The sequence below is a fragment of the Balaenoptera physalus genome, assembly GCF_965194825.1.
Source record: "Balaenoptera physalus genome assembly, chromosome: 16".
In the NCBI taxonomy this organism is placed as follows: domain Eukaryota; kingdom Metazoa; phylum Chordata; class Mammalia; order Artiodactyla; family Balaenopteridae; genus Balaenoptera; species Balaenoptera physalus.
Window position 1 is genome coordinate 81,740,299 of NC_138898.1, and position 14,032 is coordinate 81,754,330.

The 14,032-nt window shown below is 40.5% G+C and overlaps 1 long non-coding RNA gene across 3 annotated transcripts in view; it reads left to right on the forward strand.

Moving 5' to 3' along the window:
* Positions 1–13,688, forward strand: part of LOC309646288 — a 229,779-nt gene extending 216,091 nt beyond the window's left edge. For all 3 annotated transcript variants that reach the window (XR_014255251.1, XR_014255252.1, XR_014255253.1), the window contains 2 exons: positions 7,431–7,610; positions 12,215–13,688. This is a non-coding gene — a long non-coding RNA (uncharacterized lncRNA). The remainder of the gene's footprint in view (positions 1–7,430; positions 7,611–12,214) is intronic.
* The last annotated feature ends 344 nt before the right edge of the window (positions 13,689–14,032 follow it).

Below are 14,032 nucleotides of genomic sequence, written 5' to 3' on the forward strand. Positions count from 1 at the left end.
TGATTATAGTAATGATTGCGATGTATAAGACTTCCCCTCTGTCCAGCCTTGCTTCAGGGTTTTTGTGGTTTTTTCCCTGCTTAACCTGTACAGTTAACTTTCTTTTTTTTTTTCCCTCTCTTTTTTTTTTTTTTTTTTCCAGTTAACTTTCTTTAACTGTAGTGGCCAATTTTGCCTGGCCAGGTCTGAGCCCTATGGCCCCCTCAGTTGGCTTGTCATTAGCTGTTTAGTCCAGGGCACTTCACAAGGACTAGCTTGTAGATTCAGTTTTCCCACTCACCTGAGTCCTTTCACTCCACGGTAGCCATGGGGACCTTCTACTTTTAATAAAATGCATCAATTTTCTGATTATAGAGATAATATACATTTTAAAACTGAAATTATAGAAAAGTATAAAGAACAGAATAAAAGCATCACATGGCATAATACTTCAAAGACAGCTACAGTTGCTATTTTGTGAACTCCCTCCCTGTATGTGCTTATGAGTGCTTAACACCGCTGGGACAGGGCACCCTACTTGCAGGAAGCAATCCGTCAACGGGCAGAGCAGGCAAGAGGGACAGCGGTGGGAGCGTGTTTCTATCAGCTGAGGAGAGACAGGACCTACTCACATGGGCACCAAGGAGTCCTGAGCAACTTCATTGGACAGCAGGCAGGTTGAGTTCCGTCCCTAATAACAGCCTCTACCCTTCCCAACACAGAATCCTTGCAGAATTTGTATGTCCAGAAAAAAAGCACACTTCAGTCAAAGACAAAGTATCATATAAAAGGGACCAAGACAAGAACTGTATAGAAACTATACAAGAAAAAAGGTCAAAAGTGGGAGAAAATGGCAAATGAGAAATGCATAGAGAGAACCGTGGTCTTTGAACAGAGGAATAGTGGCACTACAGTTTCATTCATTAAAGGATATTTTAATAAAACATCAATATTTAAAAATAAAGCTCAAAGCAGAAATGTAAGCACACAGAGAATATATGGCACCATAATAGAATGAGCTGAAACTGAAGCTGGCAGAAAGAAGTGAACAAGAAGGAAATAGAAGAGAAATATAAAAATTCTGAGAAATACAAGCTACATTAAAGAAAAGATAAAGAAGAATTAGTATAGCTGAAAACACAGTAGTTTATTATGGAGGAAAGGGTTGAGAAAATCAAGCAGAAATGAACATAAAAGAAGAACCAAAGACTATACACATATTCTATAAACGCATATATGTATATAATATCGATCTCTATATTATCCCTCCGTATTGTGTTCTGTCTATCTACCTACTTACATATCTATGAAGAGAATAAAGTCAAAAGAGTTCCAACTTGCCATAGACATTGTCCCCAAAGAAGACACTAAAATAATGAAACAAAAAAATTATAAGATTTTAGTCCAAGAAAACTTTCCGTAAAATAAAGATCGAATGCACATAATGAAAGCACACCATGCTCTCAAGAAAAACTGGCATGGAACTATTAGCACCAAGAGATATCCTAAGAAATAGTGACCATTACAGAAAAAGAAGCATTGAATCAAAATATCAAGGAAGCTGTAAGGATAAAAATCACTGGATTGGGGCTTCCCTGGTGGCACAGTGGTTAAGAATCCGCCCGCCAATGCAGGGAACATGGGTTCGAGCCCTGGTCCGGGAAGATCCCACATGCCACGGAGCAACTAAGCCCATGTGCCACAACTACTGAGCCTGCACTCTAGAGCCCGCAAGCCACAACTACTGAGTCCACGTGCCACAACTACTGAAGCCTGTGTGCCTGGAGCGCATGCTCCGCAGCAAGAGAAGCCACCGCAATGAGAAGCCCGTGCACCGCAACGAGGAGTAGCCCCCGCTCACCACAGCTAGAGAAAGCCTGCGCGCAGCAGTGAAGACCCAACACAGCCAAAAATAAATAAATAAAATAAAATTTAAAAAAAATCATTGGATTGGGCCTCAAACTTTTCCATATTCAGTGCTGGAGACAGTGGAGTCACACTCCCAAAATCTTCAAGGTAAGAAATGAAGACCCAACCATTTTATACCCAGTATAACTTTTGTTAAAGTACAAGGGCAAAAGAAAATCATGCTAGTACTGGCATAAGAATCAACATATAGACCAATGGAAAATAACTGAGAGTCTAGAAATATACCCTAGCATTTATATTCGATTGATTTTTGACAAGGGTACCAAATCAATTCAATGGCAGAAAGACTAGTCTTTTGAACTAATGGTGCTGGGAAAACAGGATATCAACATGCAAAAAAATGAAGCTGGACCCCTAATTCACAGCACATACAAAAATTAAGTCAAAATGATCAAACCTTAAATGTAACAGCTAAACATAAAACTCTTAAAAGAAAACATAGAGTTAAATCTTCATGACTTGCATTAAGAAATAATTTCTTATATATGACACCAAAACCACAAGCAACAAATGGAAAAATAGATAAATGGGACTTCATCCAAATGAAAAATATTTGTGCTTCAAAGAACACCATAAAAAGAGTGAAAAGACAACCCACAATGGGAGAAAATTTTTGCAAATCATACATCTAACAAGGGGATTAGATCTGGAATATATAAAGAACTCTAACAACACAATAATAAAAAGATGAATAATCCAATTTAAACATAGGCAAAGCATATGAATAGATATTCTTCAAAGAAGTTATACAAGTGGGCAATGAGCACCAAAACAAAAAGATACTTAACATCATTGCCATCAGGGAAATGCAAATCAAAACCACGATGAGATACCACCTCATCACCACTAGGATGGCTATAATAAAAGAGATAGATATTGTTGATGAGAATGTAAAGAAACTGTAACTCTTGTGCATTACTGGTGGGAATGTAAACTGGTGTAGTCACTGTGGAAAACAGTTTGTTAGTTCCTTAAAATGTTAAACATAGAATTACCATATGACCCAGAAATTCCACTCATAGTCACATACCCAAGAGAAATGAGAATCTACATCCACACAGTAACTTGTACATGAATGTTCAAAGCAGCGTGGTTCACAGTAGCCAAAAGTGGAACAACTCAAATGTCCATTAACTGTTGAAAGGATAGACAAAATGTGGTGTATCCATACAATGGAATATTACTCAGCATTATGGTAAGCGAAAGAAGCCATCACAAAGGACCACATAGTGTATGAATTCATTTATGTGAAATGTCCAGAATAGGCAACTCTATGTAGACAAAAAAATAAATGCATCCGTCGTTACCTAGGGCTGGTGAGGGGAGCGGGTTGGGGGAGGGTGGGAAGAATGTAGTGTGACTATTCATAGGTACCAAGTTCCTTTTTGGAGTGATAAAAATGTTCTAAAATTGATTGTGGTAATCATTCTCAACTCTGTGAATATACTAAAAGCCATTGAATTGTCAAGTCAAATGGATGAATTGTATGGTATGTGAATTATGACTCAATAAAGCTGTTACAAGAAAAAGAAGAAAACCATTTTAAAGGGTATAAAAACGTAGAGAATATAAATCCCATAGGGTCTTGTTAAAGAAATACTAGATGATTAGCTTCAGCCAACAAATGAACAGTAGCACTCTGGTAAACAGACTGGCTGTAAACATTGAATCAATCCAACTGTGGGACGAAGCTAAAAAAAAATGTGGTTTCAAAACTGTGCTTAAGTATTACAGATTATAATACAATAAATAAAGTAAGAATCTCTCAGTCCATTCTGATGTAAATAAACAAAAGGAGAAGGAAAAGCTCTACCTTATAGTACAATTCAAACTAATAAGTATAAAAGGATTGATGGAAACAGAAAATCACTATTTGGCAGCCCATAGTGGTCCTTGGATATAGTGGACCTATGGTCACTGATTCAGGCAGGTATTGGTTCAGACATGCTAAGGTAGGTAGGTAGTAATATGATGATGTACATAATATTGGTATGATCTCAGAATATACCCCCACGAGATAACAACCAGTTATAACAAAAGGGAAAATGATGTCATTATGGTGGAGAAACCTGGCATATACCAGCCTGACCAGGTGATCAAGGTTAACATCACCAGTGGTGCGTAGCTTGAGTTGACACCGTGTATGCGTAAAGCACTGTGCTGCGAGCACAGCATCATGTCTGTGATATCCCTACCAGGAAGGCACGATCTGGATCTGGTGTTGTGGAGACGTCAGGTAGACCCACGCTGAGTGTCATCTGACAGCGTGTGAAAGCTGTACTCTTTAAAATTGTCGAGGACGTGAGAGACAGAAAAGATAAGGAACTGTTTCAGGTTGGAGGGGACTAACAGACAAGACAATGAGATACAGTACATGTCCTTGGATGGCGGCCTGGACCATAAAGGAAAAAGAGACATAGTTGAGAAGTTGAGACCGTTGGCCAAATTTGAATGGCATCTTTGGATTGGATGGAAGCAGTGTGAAAATGTTGACTTTCTGATCTGGAAGCTTGTATGGTGGCTCTGTAGGAGATTATCTTTGTTTTAGGGGACACATACTAGAGTCCTTACAAATGAAGGGATTTCACATCTACAGCTTGCTCTCAAATAATGAAGAAAAAGAAGTGTGTGTGTGTGTGTGTGTGTGTGTGTGTGTGAGAGAGAGAGAGAGAGAGAGAGAGAGAGAGAGAGAAAGGGAGGGAGGAGAATATGGAGCAATGCAATGAAATGTTAACACCTGGGGAATAGGGGTGAAGAAGTTATGGGAGTTCTTTGAACTTGTTAACTCTTCTGTAAGTATGTAATTACTTCCAAATAAATTATTTTAAAAAGCAGAATATAAATGTTACAAACCCTGAAAATGTAAAAATGTTGCCATGCAATCATCGAAAATCAAAAGGTGGTTAGCTCTGGGTCTCAACATGCTATTCCTTTTTCCTGGGACCCTCTCACTCCACATTTTAAAGTGGTGGATTCTCTTGTGTCATTCATGGCTCTGCCCAAACATCCTCAGGAAAGGATGTCTCTGACCACACTTGCCTCTGTTTTCTTTGAGGCACCATCACCAACCAGCTGGCATCATACTAGATATTTAGATACCTAGCACTTGATCTTCTGGGCGTATATTCTGCTATGTCTCTTTTTATTTATGACCCAGGATGCTATTAGGAACATTCATTGCATTTAGTTGTCGTGTCTTCATCTCCTCCAAACTTTGGTGCTTAGAAAAGTGTCTGGCACCAAATAGGTGCTCATTAAATATCTTTTATTGTCGAAAAGCTGGGGTGAGGAAGGAGGGGAGAAAGCAGAGCATGAAGTACTCTGATTTCTCCTTTACAGCCAGTGGGACCAACAGATAAAATTTAGAGGGAAAACTGCTGTTTGTGTCATTTGTAGCCATTTGTGTAAGAAAGAGACGAAGTAGGTGGAGGGACTTCCTTGGTGGCTCAGTGGTTAAGACTCCACGCTCCCAATGCAGGGGGCCCAGGTTCAATCCCTGGTCAGAGAACTAGATCCCACATGCATGCCACAACTAAGAGTTCACATGCCACAACTAAGGAGCCCACGTGCTGCAACTAAGGTGCCAGCAAGCGGCAACTAAGGAGCCCTTGAGCCGCAACTAAGGAGCCCTTGAGCCACAACTAAGGAGCCCACCTGCCACAACTAAGATCCAGCGCAACCAAATAAATAAATAAATAATTTTAAAAACAATATATTTTTGTTAAAAAAAGAAGTAGGTGGAGAACAGGCTCCGTATGCATCGGCTGTAAAGGTTTAGCACATCTCCATCCTCCTGGACTAGGAAACAACAGGGCACTCACGTTTCCCCCCACACACCCCTTACTTCAAAGAGAATGTCTGGCTGACCCCATCCCATTTTAGGGCAGGCTATCATACTTGTGAAATCCATAGATCCAAGAATCGTACTGCCTGGGCTCAAATCCCAGTTCAGCCATTTCTTAGCTGTGTGATGTTGGGAAAGTTACCTAACCTCTCTCTTCCTTGGTTCACTCATCTGTAAAATGAGGACAATAGTAGTACCTATCTCATAAAGATATCTGAGGAGAAAATAAAATGTAAAGTGCCTAGAACAGTGCCTAGTCCAGAGTAAGTGGTAGCTATGACTGTTGTCAAAAGATTTGGACCTTTTTGTTAATATCTTTTAATCAAACCACTATAGGATAAGTGACTTCCAAATATTAAATAGACCCCATTCTTTCCTCTAGCCTAGTCCCTCTAATGATGAAATTATTCCAGGATTTGAAAAAGAAATACAAAGTACCGTTCAATGTGTCCTGTGATATCATTCATGCAGAGACTGCTATATGCCCGCTTTCCTTCTCCTTGTTTTCTTGGGCACAGAGGGAGGGGTGTGTGGCTGGGACCTGGACAATGGGATGTGGACAGAGTGGTGCACGCTGCATGACGCTTCATGCCTCTTTCTTTCCCTCGTGTTTGGCCAGCTGCGGAGTATCCAGTAGAGAATTCTGAGGCTCTAGGGGATGGAGAGTCTGAGTCTCAGAATGACCCCACTCACCCATCTTGGGCTGCAATCTGAGTGAGGAATAACCCTTTATGGGTTTAAGCCACTGAGTTTAGGGGCTTGTTTGCTAAAGCACTTAACCTGACCTGGCAGAGAAATGCATGGTGAGCCTACAGTCTTCAAGGCACTGTTCTAGGCTCCAAGGATACAGCAGTGAATAGAATAAATAACGTCTGTGCTGTCATGGAGTTTATATCCCTCCTGTTACAATACAGATCATAAACTACCATATGAATAAATGATATGCCAGAATAGAGGATCGTGTAAATAGTGATAAAACAAGGCATGGGACAGAGTGGGCATCTAATTCTATGAGGAAGTTAGGCTGAGCAGAGCTCTGCACTTGAACTAGGAAATTGAGCTCTGAGCTTCCTGACAAGCAAAGGAAAAAGCAAAGCACGTTGAATTAAGTAGTTAGGATTATGGGAATAGGGGTGTGTGTGTGTGTGTGTGTGTGTGTGTGTGTGTGTGTGTATTAGATAAAATGTTTTTCCAGTAGCAAACCCCAAAAGGAATGTATTTCAATAATCCCTTCAAGGACCTCAAGTTCAGAGGATGGAAAAGGTATTAACGTTCTGAGTCGTGCACAAAGAATTATGGTTGAGTTGGGACAGAAAGTGGTGACTTCCCAGGAGGAGAGCTGGGGACTTATTGTGAGGCTGAGCTGGCGTTGACCAGCCTCTCTCTGCCTCAGTGACCTCCAGTGATTTCCTGCAGTGAAGCTTTTCTAAATGCACAGGCTGTTAAACTCCATTGTGCTACTTTGACATCTGGAACAAATCCTTTTGTCATACACCATCAGACTTTAAACAAATAAGAGCTAATGAGTTATCCAGACGCCATGAGTTTGCCCCAACCAATAATTACTTTGTTCACTCAAGGGTAGTACAGAGGTAACAGGCAGAAAGATCTCTCCTGTCCCACCTTGCAAATATCTGACTTGTCTGATGTTTACAATGTAACATATTTATTTTGCCAGGTCTGCCCTATATATCATCCTGTCCAGAAGCTCTCCACCATAATGGTGTGGAAAGAGTCTTTGTTTTGGAGCCAAGCCCAGCAGAGTTTCAGTCCGGGATTCTCTCCATCATTACCAGAGCGAGCAAGGGTGCACCAGTGACCCTCCGCGGGCCCCACTTTCCTCACCGATACACTGGGGGTAACAGCACACGCTCCATAAGGTGGGATTACGTAAGAGTTTAATACAATGTCTGGCACATAGTAGGAAATCAATAAACATTTGTTCCCATTCTATCCTCAAACCACTTTTAATTAGTGTGCCCTTTGAGAAAATGGTCAGTGATTTTTTTTTTTTTAATAGGACATATTTGGTAAGTTCACTTTGAGGATAGCGATTTGTTCTTTTGAATTGAAAGCCAATTAATCAGTGTAATGTGGCCTTCCCTCTACCGGATGCCTCTCCGAAGTCTCTTTCCCTACAGTTGACAAAACAGAGAAAAGGCTGTTTGGGATAAAAGGATGCACACACGCCTTCTCAGGCTGGTTGCTGGGGGGTCGGGGGGGATATTAAGCCACTGGATGATATTTGTGTGTCTGGTCTCTGGGGACAAAGAGCATGGGAAGGGTGGACCTACTTCCAGCTACAGTAGCTCAAAGCCATGAGCACCTGTAGGAGAGGAAATGAACCGAAGATGAGGCACCTGGAGGACCAGATGAATATGGGTGGGACATCAAAACATCAACCCCAAAGGCAATCTGAGATGCAGATTTGGGAGTACGCAGAACTAAGCAGCATACGTAGGAGAGGCAGAGGCGATTGGCCAGGGGGCGGGTGTCAGCACAGACAGGAGCCAGCAAGACAGAGAAAGGGCAGCTGTGGCCAGTGCATGGTCTTCCCAGACCAGCCGCCACAGACAGTGGCTGGAGGGCTTTTTTTTTTTTTAATGGCGTATAATTGCTTTACAATGTTGTGTTAGTTTCTGCTGTACGACGAAGTGAATCAGCTATATGTACACATATATGCCCTCCTTCTTGGAGCTCCCTCTCCCGCCCATCCCACCCATCTAGGTCATCACAGAGCTCTGTGGAGGACTTTTATTTATTTATTTATTTATTTATTTATTTATTTATTTATGGCTGTGTTGGGTCTTCGTTGCTGCGTGCGGGCTTTCTCTAGTTGCGGCAAGCGGGGGCTACTCTTCGTTGCGGTGCACGGGCTTCTCATTGCGGTGGCTTCTCTTGTTGCAGAGCACGGGCTCTAGGCACGCAGGCTTCAGTAGTTGTGGCACACGGGCTCTAGAGCGCAGGCTCAGTAGTTGTGGCTCACGGGCTCTAGAGCGCAGGCTCAGTAGTTGTGGCGCACAGGCTTAGTTGCTCCGCGGCATGTGGGATCTTCCCGGACCAGGGCTCGAACCCGTGTCCCCTGCATTAGCAGGCGGATTCTTAACCACTGCACCACCAGGGAAGCCCAGGAGGACTTATTTTTTTAGCCTTTCTTTTAATAAGTTTTTAAATATAGGTATTATAGGGAAAACTACAAAAATCAGTACTGTGTCACAATGATTTGAGAACACACAAAACCCTCCTAAACACGATCCATCACCCAGTACCCAGCCTCTGTCCTCTTCTCCCTCCAGGAAAGTGACAGATCCCCTGACTAGAATATAGAATATCTTAATAACTCTCTTGCTTTTCTTTATAGTTTTGCCACTTTAGCATGCATACTCATACACAGTGGATTTGTTTGCCTATTTCTTGAACAGTTATATAAAGAGAGTCATACACTATGTATCTTTTATATCTGGTTTATTTTGCCCAACATGATATTTGTAAGATGCATTCATGTTGTAGCAGGTAGCAGCACGTCATTTATTTTCATTGCTGTGTGGAATTCCATTGTATGGATTTTCTGTGGTGGATTTATTCATTCTGTTGTTGATGGACATAGGGATGGTTTATGGTTTGGGGATACAACCCAAAATGCAGCTATGAATATACTTTTTTGGTGCAAGCAAACACATTTCTATTGAACACGCATGCATGTGTGTGTTGCCTAGGAGTGGGACTGATGGTGTATAGGGTGTGAGTGTATTTGTGATTAGTTGACAATGCCCAACTCTCTTCCAAAGTGGTAAAATGGCAGTACCATGGAATAGCTGATCTCAATGCATCTTCCATAGATAGTTCTTTGAAAAAGGTCTCAAAGCTCCCTCACGTCTTCAGCGGAAACAGTTTCCTGACCTAATATACACCGTCCTGCTTATCTTAGCAGCCCTACCAAACTGTTGGATGCCACATACATTCAAAGAGTGACATTGCTGTTGGATTAGAATAAGAACTACTTCTACTGGGGTCAGTTTGGTATATACATATACCAAATAATATAATTCAATATACCATAATATTTTATAATTATACTAAACAATAATAGTAAATATTATATAATACGTATGAATGTACCAAATAGTAAATAATACAATCACTGGCTACGTATATCGTCAGACTAGGTCTGTCTCACTTTCTCATTATGAAAAAATATTTAGCAGCAGCTAGCAAAGATTGTTATCTGCCCCAAACCCAGAGAAGGCAGCTTTCTGTTCTACTGGCTCAGTAGCTGACTCTTTCATTTAGCCTTGTCTAAGAGGTAGAAATGTGCTCAACTACCCATATCCAAAACTCAGGAATTTGGAGTTATCCTTCCATCAGACTTGTTTTTGGCCTGAGAGAAGCAGGCCCAGGTCTAGGATCAGTCCAGATAGTGAGGGTAGGTTTTCAAGATAGCCTCAAAAAAAAAAAAAACTAGAACAGCAAAAATAAAAGCTAAGCTACATAATGAACACCCTAAAAGAAAGCATAAGTGAAGCTCTTGGAAGAATTCTGCATCATGACAATTAAGGATAAAAGAGAGGAAGACAGGAAGAAAGCTTTCCCATGAAATAGATTTATTTAATGAAGTGGAAAAAATTAGAAATAAATAACTGCTTTAAAAAAATTAGAACCAAATGGATACTTATTATGCAATGGCAAAAGATAAAATAAATAAAATGAAAACATCATTATCGGAAATACGTTGGCTGCAAATATTTAGGCTATGGACCCTTTCCCTAGAGAAATGAGTACTTATAAATAAACATAATATTTTGAATTTAATCTTAGGAGATTCTGAAATTCTCATAAACTTCTGCTTGGAATGTAAAATAGTAAAACCACTTTGGAAAGCAGTTTGGCAGTTTCTTAAAAAATTAAAAGTACTCATGCGATGTGATCCATAGCTATTTACCCAAGAGAAATAAAACCATATGTCCACACAAAGATTTGTATGCAGATATTCATAACAGCTTTATTTGTAATGGCCCAAAACTCAAATCAACCCAAATGTCCAACAGCAGGTGAATGGATACACAAGCTGTGATTTATTGTATAATGGAATACTGCTCAGCAATAAAAGAGAATGAACTCTTGATACCTCTGTAAAGTACAAGAATCTCAGAAGAATTATGCCAAATGAACTATACTGCATATTTTCATTGATTTAAAATTCTAAAAAAAAGTACAAACTCATCTGTAGTGACAGAAAGATCAGTGGTTGCCTGGCAAGTGGTCAGGGGTTTAGGAATGAAGAATTACAGAGACACAGGAAATTTTAGGGCTGACAGAGATGTTCATTATGTTGATTGTGACGATGGTTTCATGGGTGTATGCAGACATCAAAAGTTATCACGTTGTATGCTTAAATGTGTGCAGTTTGTTATATGTCAGTAATTCCTCAATACAGCTTTGTAAACCATTATGCAACACAGTCTTGACCACTTCCAATAACAGTGCACACATTTAACACCTGTTTGGAACACAATTTTGCAAGATGCATCATAAATTCTTACTATTACTGTTATTACAATACAGGTGAAATGTAAAAGAGTCAACCCAAATAGGCAATGATCGGGCAGTTTGTGGTAGGTGGTGTTATTCCCTGATTTGTCTTTTAGAGAAATGCCTGCTTGGAAATGTTACAGACTCACCTATCAAGGAGCATCCAGTTCTGTGGATGCAGCATCTTATATCAACCATTTTGTTCATGTTTATCTGCAATCACAGATTGTTGTGTTTGATTGACCCTTTGTTCCTTGTGTTTAAAACCGAACAGCTAAGTTCTTTAATTACTCCTTTAGGGACAGTTAATACATTCTAAGTGTTTCCTAAGCTTGGGAAAGTGATTGAGTGTTTCTGGTTAATACTTTCATATTCAAGGTTAATTATTGTTTTTTGATGATATTTTTAAATTCATTAGCATCCTTAATAAAGTTGGCAACCATTGGTTGGTTAAGTGGACAAAACTATTAGTATGAAAGCTAGATTGTCAATGAAAGATAAGTCTATTCATTTCTTGGTCACAGACAACATGGGCAGACCCTATAAAATAAAAAATGCTTATCCTGAGTACCTTCTCTTTAACTCAGTGATATAAAAAAGTGCTGTAAACAGCCTGGAGCTTATTATTTCAGCAAGACTGAATAACCACAAAGAAGACAGGGCAAAGGACATTGAGTACAAAGAATTTGGAGAGTGGATGGGAAGGTAGCATAACTGTTCCTCATTGAATGTGATGAACTGCACATAGAAATTTACTGGAAGGGAAAGAAGCAAGAGAATGCAAAGGTTTTTGGCATTTCACAGATCTTCTCTGAACCTTAAATTTTAATGTTATCCTTAAAAAACGATGCATCCCTTGTTCTGGAAGGGAGGTGAGAACATGCAAACTTCACATCGGGCTTAAGCCGGCTTTCTGCTGATTGAATTCTACAGAAATCAGTAGAGATGCATTTCACAGTCTGGAGCGATCTCAGGGAGTCCTTCCCAAGAAGATGAGCGAAGAACTGGTGCATCCCTTGAAGAGGGCTAAAAGGGAGCAAAGCAAAGCTACAGACATTGAACTAAATTCAGGTAAGAATTTCTGACACCATCACTCAAAGCAGTGGATGTAATTAAGAGAATGAAAATCATGGAACTGCTAAAACAGCAGAACTATGAAGATAAGGGTAATACCATTCCACATGGCTCCTTCCTGCCTTGCTTAAAAAAGTTATTTAGTAAACATCAACAGTGCTCACAGCATGTTAGGTAAAAAAATGGGGAGAGGGAGAGAAAGAGAGGGAAAGAGAAAGAATTTGACTGTCATAGTTTACCTTGTCACTCTCCTGCTGAAAAATGGCTAATTGGCCCTTCACTGAATTAAAAACAGTAAATAAACACCTTAGCAGGGATAAAAATTTGTTCATATTCTGTCCCCAATTCATCCATTTCTCATTATATATCCTTCTCCACTATCTAGTCTTTGGATTTGAGATATCAGGATAAGCATGGTACATAATCAATTACCCAGTTCCAAGTATTAGGTAGCAATACCAAACATTAAGTTCATTAATGCTAGTTGCTATCTCACACACACAACACACACACACACACGCACACACACACACACACACACACCACTACCTCAGTGACTCAATGTAAAAAATCATCCAGGACTTCACCACTTTGTTCACGCAAAGTCCAGCCAAGATATTCCTGCTCGGGTGACTCTCTGGACAGCTGTCCTCTAAGTATTAAATCTGACTCATGCTTCTTCCATTTTGATTGACTACGTCCCTTAGAGTCTCTTTCCAGCCTTCTGTTCTCCTGACTCACTGGCCAAGAGAAAGCAAGTGAACAGTCTTTCAGAAGATTCTAGGGGCCAGCCCTGGAGGTGGTCCATACATCACTTTTGTCCACATTCTCTTGGTCAAAACTAGTCACATGAACCCATCTAGAAATGAGGGGATCCATCAGTGACATGTTGCCATATAGCAAGACACCCCATAGCATAGCTCATGTACTTAGCTCACAATTCTGTGGGTTGGCAATTTATGCTGGATTTCACTGGGCTGACTCACACATCTTTTGGTTAGATTCTGCTTCTGGTGGTTGACTGGCTATTGGCTGGAACAACAGGGACGACCTGGCCATGAATCTCTCATCATCCACCAGGCTAGCACAGGCTTGTTCTGTGGCAGCTCAGACTTCTAGGAGTGGAAAGAGAGCAAGTTCCAGTGTGCAAATGCTTTTCAAATCTCTCCTGGGCCAAAGAGAGAATGAATTTATGAATGAATGAATGAATGAAACAATCTGAAGAGTAAAAAACTAAAGTGTAAATCTCAAAATATGCATGGCCTTTAACCAAGTAATAGCATTTCTGGGATTCCATCTTAAGAGAACAATCCTAAATAAAGGGCAAAGTGTAATTTTTTTTATAAGATTTTTTTTTTTTTTAATTTTTATTTATTTATTTATTATTTTTGGCTGTGTTGGGTCTTCGTTTCTGTGCAAGGGCTTTCTCTATTTGCGGCGAGTGGGGGCCACTCTTCATCGCGGTGCGCGGGCCTCTCACTGTCGCGGCCTCTCTTGTTGTGGAGCACAGGCTCCAGACGCGCAGGCTCAGTAATTGTGGCTCACGGGCCTAGTTGCTCTGCGGCATGTGGGATCTTCCCAGACCAGGGCTCGAACCCGTGTCCCCTGCATTGGCAGGCAGATTCTCAACCACTGCACCACCAGGGAAGGTCTCAAAGTGTAATTTTTAATGGTAAA